General features: G+C 40.5%; 1 long non-coding RNA gene across 1 annotated transcript; it reads right to left on the bottom strand.

Annotated features, from left to right (window-relative positions):
• Positions 1 to 374: 374 nt before the first annotated feature.
• On the bottom strand, positions 375 to 6,229 carry LOC124689456. Its single transcript, XR_006998727.1, has 2 exons — positions 6,030 to 6,229; positions 375 to 5,770 (listed from the first exon to the last, which is right to left on the bottom strand). It is a non-coding gene; the product is annotated as an uncharacterized LOC124689456 (long non-coding RNA).
• Between the last annotated feature and the right edge of the window lie 901 nt (positions 6,230 to 7,130).

Genomic DNA, 7,130 nt, shown 5'->3' with positions numbered 1-7,130 from the left:
ATGAATAATACATAATCATTACATCTTGGATTGGTGAATCCCTTTGAATCTGGAATCACCCACAAATATTTGACCTGCAGTCAGACTACTATGATCATAACTTTTACCATGGATAACTATCATACCGTACAAAAAGAATCAGCCAAACAAAGTGTCGAATTAGTCTGCTTGTGTGAAGGCCACACTATGTTAGCACAATAGTTTAACATTTTGGGTGATATGAAATTAAAATTTACAAAAACTCCGACACAAATGTTCCAAGCAAAGAAACAACTTACGAATTAATCATGTTTGCAATTATCAGAATTATACGCAGAAACATCTCCTAGGTATCAACATCTAAATTTAACAAACAGGCTGTAACATCAGCTTAATTCGCAGATAAAAAGGTCTAAAAATCTTTTTTTGAGGGAAAAGAGATTTCTTGCACATTGTTAATAATGTCTTTACAATAATATTGCACAAGGGTGGAGATAACTTCAGGGGGTCCGTTCATCCAGCAGCCAACCAATCCTTCTACCCGAGCTAGCCTAGCTAATTCATGGGCAATCAGGTTGCCATCTCTTCTAAAAAACTGGAAGCTGCAACAAGATAACCTTGCTGCCAGGTCCCTGACAGTATTATAGATCACATGGTGTTTTGATCTGTTTATACTCTGTCGTTGTTGGAGCATCGATAGAGCAGTCACTCTGCACGATCACATGTCCCTGGATCATCCTCGCCGCCAGCTACACTCCATCAAGCACCGCATATTCAGCTTCTTCCGCAGCTGCTAATCCTTCTAGATTTCTGCCTGCACAAAAACAGAATTGACCAGCACTATTACGTGCAATAAGACCAATAGAAGCCTGGCCCGTTTCGGCAACATAGGAAGCATCAGTGTTGATCTTAATGCAATCTCCAAATGGGGAGAGTCGGGAATGAGATATATTCCAGTGGTGTTGGTCATTTGTACCAATCAGTAGTCATTTACCTTTGTCATCTGCTCATTTAGGGATTTCTGAATTGAGCATCTGGTAATTGTTCTTGAGGAAGACAGATTCTCTAACAGTAGATTTCCCTTTACCATGGACAATATCATCTCTTAGGAAAGGATTGGAAAAAGCTATCAAGGAGTAACCGTGAGCAAAAATAGTGAGGAAAAATGGCACCAAGCATTTGATTCTTTTTCCTAGGAGAAGGGAAGCCAGAGGACTCACAGTTTCATTATGAAATTGGATCAAGTCTTTAGAACACACACTAAACCACGACATAGATTTGTGCACCGACAAATGTGAATGCCAAAGGATAGATGCTATGAGCTACACCAAAACATAATGCCGTCCAAAGTTTCTCAGAATATTCATAGCTAAGCAAAGTTTCTCAGAATATTGAGAGCTAAGCATGAGGGTCACTTGAAATTGGATTATACTAACAAACAACGGCATGGAGTGTTTGCCCATCAAGGTGCTACATGACTTCACTATATTCCACAATAAGAGCATGAATGCAATGGGATAGACAGAGATATCTGAACCAGGCCATCCACGGGAAAAACTTCAACCCTAGCACCATGGTATGACAGTAATTTCATGTCTTGCAGCAGATTTTTGAAATGTTTGTTTGGGTTATACATTAGGAAATGTGTGTTCTACATCACGCATTTCTATTCCAATAAATTGTCTTGAGTTTGTTCCTTAGAAATGTCCTACTCGATAAAAGCTTTCACATGTTTGCTTCCCATCTTATAGCATGGATAAATCAAACAAACTATTGTAGTAAAATTGATCCACCATTTGACTACATTATTACTTATCTATATGTTAATGTCGATGATAGAAACTAAAGTTGCAAGTAGCAAGCAATGCAGGTAATAAAAAAAGCAAAGCAGTAATAACTGATTTGACCTATATTAGCATGATTAGATGTTCCTAAAAATGATGCACAACATTGTAAGAGAATCATTTACACCATAAGAGGAAAAATATTTTTCAGTGAGATTCTAACAAGAATAACTACAGATCATGGTAACTCTAAAAAGTTCGTGTTTTTCATGACATGTATGAGACTTGTGAATAACAAAATAACATGATAGAATAGATTGGTTAGTCCTAGTTGTGTTTTCCATAATTACAAGTAGGACAAGTCCTTGCAGTTTTCAAAGCACCCAAAAGAAACTATCATTCCTCGTTTATCAACTATATCATATTTCTACTTCACTTAGAAAATACATCTGATGTACTTTGAAAAGTAAATGAGACTTATTAGAAATTATAAATTAACGAAAACATTTTCCCCCAAAAAGGAGTAGCAGCAAGACTTAGTTTGCTCAAGATATCAGTAAGGGCTTACCATAAAATACACACACTTGCATGTCATAATTAGTTGTTTCTATTCCAAATCAACCCCATCGTGCAACAACATAACCTATGGCACAGACCATGAAATGTTCAGAAACTATCAAACTGTAAACTGTTATTTAGCAAAAAAACGGTGCATTAACATGAAACCTTATACTCAGAGTGATGGAATTTTCTCCAGCTATTTCCAGAAAAGGCCTCTTTGCAACTATTGGCTCCAAAAATATCTCTTTCAAATAGAGTGATCATGGTACAATAATAATTAATAAAATCTTCCAGAGGAACAGAAGGCAAAAACAGAGGTAAGAGAAAATACAAATTGATTTCAGACATCAATTTCAGATTAGAGTGTGATATACAGCATAATGTGTATAAATTGTACTCTCTATATAGTAACACAAAATAACACCCAACCAACAAGTGCCAACTAAATTTATCGCCAAGTTATGTATTTAGAGGAAGCAACAGTGAACATTTGCTAGTCCCTGATGTACAAGGAAGAACCAACAAACTAATGGAAATGTATTATCTCCTGATCATATTGTAGCTTTAGGATAGATATTCCGTAATCCTCAAATGAATTAAGATGAAAGAAGAAAGTGGATAAATTATGGGCGTCGATCCCCAGCTAGTATTTTCTGCAAACCGACTAAGAAAACAATAGTAAACTGCTCGACCTAGATTCAGAAGTTTAGCTGATCAAATGTAATTTTATCGAGACTCTAGGTGTGAAATTGAAACTACTTGATCCATTAGATCCTCACAAACTGATATATGGCATGAATGAATTTAATAAAGAGCAAGTAGTCGCACTCGTAACAAAGAAAGCATTCTGAGTTTCAGACAACAAAGAGACATGATTACCTGTTCCGAACCTGTAGGTAGGAACCCAGTGCACAAAGTGATAAAACCTGCCTTGAGTTCTCAAGGAAAACTGCTCGACCAGATTCAGAGGCATTCAGGTTTCCACATAAATCAAGTTGTAAATTTATGGCTGTACATATCAGGTACATATTCTATAATAAGCTTATCCTAAATTTATCAGAAAAAGCTGGAACACTGGAACAGAACACTACAATTCTCATTGTCAAAACACAGCTGCCTGCCCGACTTTGCTCTCGAATAGGATGATTGCACTTATTAGTCATCACATTAATTAATCTCAAGAGCACACAAAAGGGACGAATTTTTTGACGTACCGTGTCGATGTCTAGGACATCAATGATGGAGTACCAGATCTTGTAGAACTTGAACGACACATCCAATTGGTTCACCAGGACATGCTTCAATTGTTAATACATAGAGGAAATGAAATCAGACGAGTGCTGTTGAGCATATGCTCAGCTATGGTGAAGATAAAAAAGAGCACATCGACTCAGCTATAGCGACAATGAACATGCATGAGCGGCGCCGCCGGTAGTACAGTCTACAGTACACAAAAGTTGAACAACGAACAGGAATGTGTATGAGCATGTCAGAAGGAATGTGACTCGACTAACATGTCAGTTGTTCCGATAAAGGCACCATAAAAAAGTACTTCCTCCTTCGCTAATGTAAGAACTTTTAGCAAGCTAAATTAGTTTTCTAAAAGGTTTGACATAATTACATTACTGAACATAAGAAGAAGTAGAAAGAAAGACTTGGAAGTATGGCAATAAATCTCAAATTAAAACATTAGAAACAAGGACCGAGATAAATATTTATACTAAAACTAAATCTACCCTGAAAAATAAAAACTGGAACTAAGGGATAAAAATGCAAAGAACCCTGTACTAACAATTTGTAGTAAAGTAAGATAATCAACTCTTTCCTCCGTCCAGAAATAAGTGAGTCGGATTGGTCAAGATTCACTTGTATCTATACAGTAAAACACGTCTAGATACATGTGAATCTAGACAAATCGAAGTCACTTATTTCCGGACGGAGGGAGTATATCTTTTCTTAGGTAAATATCTCAAATGCAAGACTACACACACTACACATGCTTCACATGCTAGAAATTTTAATTACCATCTAACTCTACTCAGTGAACAATGGATGGAAAGAAAATCCCTCGTCAGCTATCAAATGTTCTACAGTAGCAAGATGGAAATCTCCATAAGCAGATGCATTGTAAACTTTGGTTGATTATTAGAGAAGAAAAGGTCCAATGAAAATATTGCTCCTTTAGAGCCCCAGTTGCAATTATAGCAATTGACAAACTTCTTGAGACTGAATTGACTAAAGAGAATCCAAATATCCCGTAAAATAAATCCAATTATCAGAATGATTGATTAGGCTATGAACACCCACTGTATGGATCTCATAGTCTGCAAGAACCTCTGGACATAGAAGAAATTGAATGAATATCATGAATATTTGCATTAGTGTGATGGCTCATTCAGCCACGATTCATTCTGTAAGATACAAAATCTAAAAACAATCATTGTGTACTTACAACAATGCTCGAGGATTATATAAAGGATTCAATTAACAAAGCCGTATGAGCCACTAATGACCGATTCACAGTTAGAAGGCTAGTGCAAATAGTGTCTCCAGCAGTGTCTTCATCCCAGTCGCAAATAGGAGTGTTGGAACCATGATTTCCTTGTCTAGTCTGATGATCAACCAAACATTTTTCAGTTAAAATATGCATGGAAAATGATGAGTAATAAACATAAAAAGAAGAAATTATCACATTATTTCAACACATAAAAAGAACCAACATTTAGGGAATCATCACAGAAGTTCCTAAGGGGAACTTGTAATGTTGTAAACCCAAATAAATTGCCTCTCCTGACAGCTGAAACAATACGTATAACTTCATAAGACAATTTTGACCTCCAAATGCTTAGTGCCTGCGAAAAACCACTAATCATCTGGGCAGTTAAAAAATTAAGGCCTACATAAATTTCTTGTTTTAGTCTTGGGAGTTTGCAACCCGTTCTTTGACAGCTATCAATTATTCTTGCTTGTAAATTATAAGCAGATGTCTTCTTCCGAAAAAGACAATAGTATCTTCAACGGTGTTGTTATTTGTTAGTCTAGTATTTAATACCATTGTAAGATGAAAATCTGGACGACACATTCTACATATTTGCGGGATCTAAAAACCACAGGCAATCAGTTTGCATGAACTAAAGCATCAACTTGGCTGCAGGGAAATAAATTTAGGAATCTTCTCCAGACTGGTACCAGACGGTGGAGTTCCATGCATGAGTTCTGCTTATGGTTTATAAAGGCACTGACGGAGATAGAGATCTAACACGACGAAGACTATCCGCAGGGGCAACTATGCAGATCTCATCAGCAACAACAGATAGAGAGAGAAAGGAGAAACCTGAAAATTGTGGATGCCTTCTAGACGTGAGGATGAGGGAAACGTCACCGGCCAGTGGGGAAGCACACGAGAAGGGCAGGCCGAGTCCTGGCCGGCGTCTTCCTCAACGAATCTGCGCCGAGAACCGCACATCTGAGGCCCCAACCCCCAACAATCGTAAAAAAAGAAATCAAACAGAAATCCCGACGGCGAAGACCCAGGAGGAAGGGCAAGATGATGGACAAGAGAGAAGAAACAATCGGAAAAGAATAAATCCGAATCCAGCAGCACAAGATCAATCAAACCCAACCCCGATTCGGGCGCACGAAGATAAATCAAACCCCAACACCACACGGGGGATCTAGGAGGAAAAATAGACGAAGCAACCTCACCTCAACCGAACCCACAACACAGCGCCGCCATGGAGCAACGTGCTCGGCCGCTGACGACGCCGAGGAAGCGGCCGACAGGGACGATGGTGGATCTGCGGCGGATCTACAACGCAGGGACCGGGCGGACGAGGCGACGAGGAGAGGACGGCGAGGGAGAAGCGGAGGAGGCGAGGGGAAAGTGAGGAGGATGGTCCCTCCGAGGCGACGGCGCGCGTGGGTGTAGTGCCTCGCACAGTGAGAGCTCCTCCTGTGGGCTAATGGCGCACCGCCACCGAGCCACCCGCACCCACCACTAAATGAAAAGGCAAGTCTACCCCCGCGGAGAAGATCTTTTCGACGGCCGGCGCGAGGCGAGCCCAACCCCCAAACGAGCCGCACCGGCTGACCTATGGACCCAGCCGACCGTGGGGCCCAAACACATCCAGATGCGGGTAGGGCATGGCCATTCCATGACTTCCTCTAGTGCCAGGACCCGCAGGTAATAATCGTGCGCGTGCTCCGCAGCCAACCAGAAGCTGCGTTGCTGCCACAAATGAACGGCCAGGATCCAGCCATAGTAAAGATCTGACGGATGAAAATCGCAATTCGCTGTGAAGCCCCCTATGGGGGGCATCATTTATACCTTTAGATGGTGAGGGCCATCTCGCTGCAACTTTTCCAGGGACTTGCTCCGTGTATTGCTGCAGCTAGAGGATTGAAGGAGTTCAGATAGACGCCGAGTGTTTGGGACTAGAGGTTCTGCAGAAAAGGATGTATCCAATGCTGAAGATTAGTAGGCTTTAGAGGGTCCGCAGATTTCCTGACATGTTCGACGTTTCTAGAGCTGGGAGAATGGTGGATATGAAGGTCTATATGCACTAGATGAAGCGGATTGAGTTGCTGCAGACGCAAAACATACACAAACTCCTCCTGTCCCGCTGATTTCCCCAACAAACTCTACTCTTCTGTTTTAGAAAGGCTATTACATCCAGGGCACCGACGCCTATGAGCGCACGTATCCTGACAGTCAGAGCAGTCGTCTGTAGACGCACTCCTGTACTTGCTGAAACGGCAGCGCACATCCATGTATTTCTCAACCTGTTTTGACCTGGTTTTCGTTGG

The sequence above is a fragment of the Lolium rigidum genome, chromosome 1 (assembly GCF_022539505.1).
Source record: "Lolium rigidum isolate FL_2022 chromosome 1, APGP_CSIRO_Lrig_0.1, whole genome shotgun sequence".
Classification (NCBI taxonomy): Eukaryota; Viridiplantae; Streptophyta; class Magnoliopsida; order Poales; family Poaceae; genus Lolium; species Lolium rigidum.
This window is presented reverse-complemented; position numbering and strand designations above follow the sequence as displayed.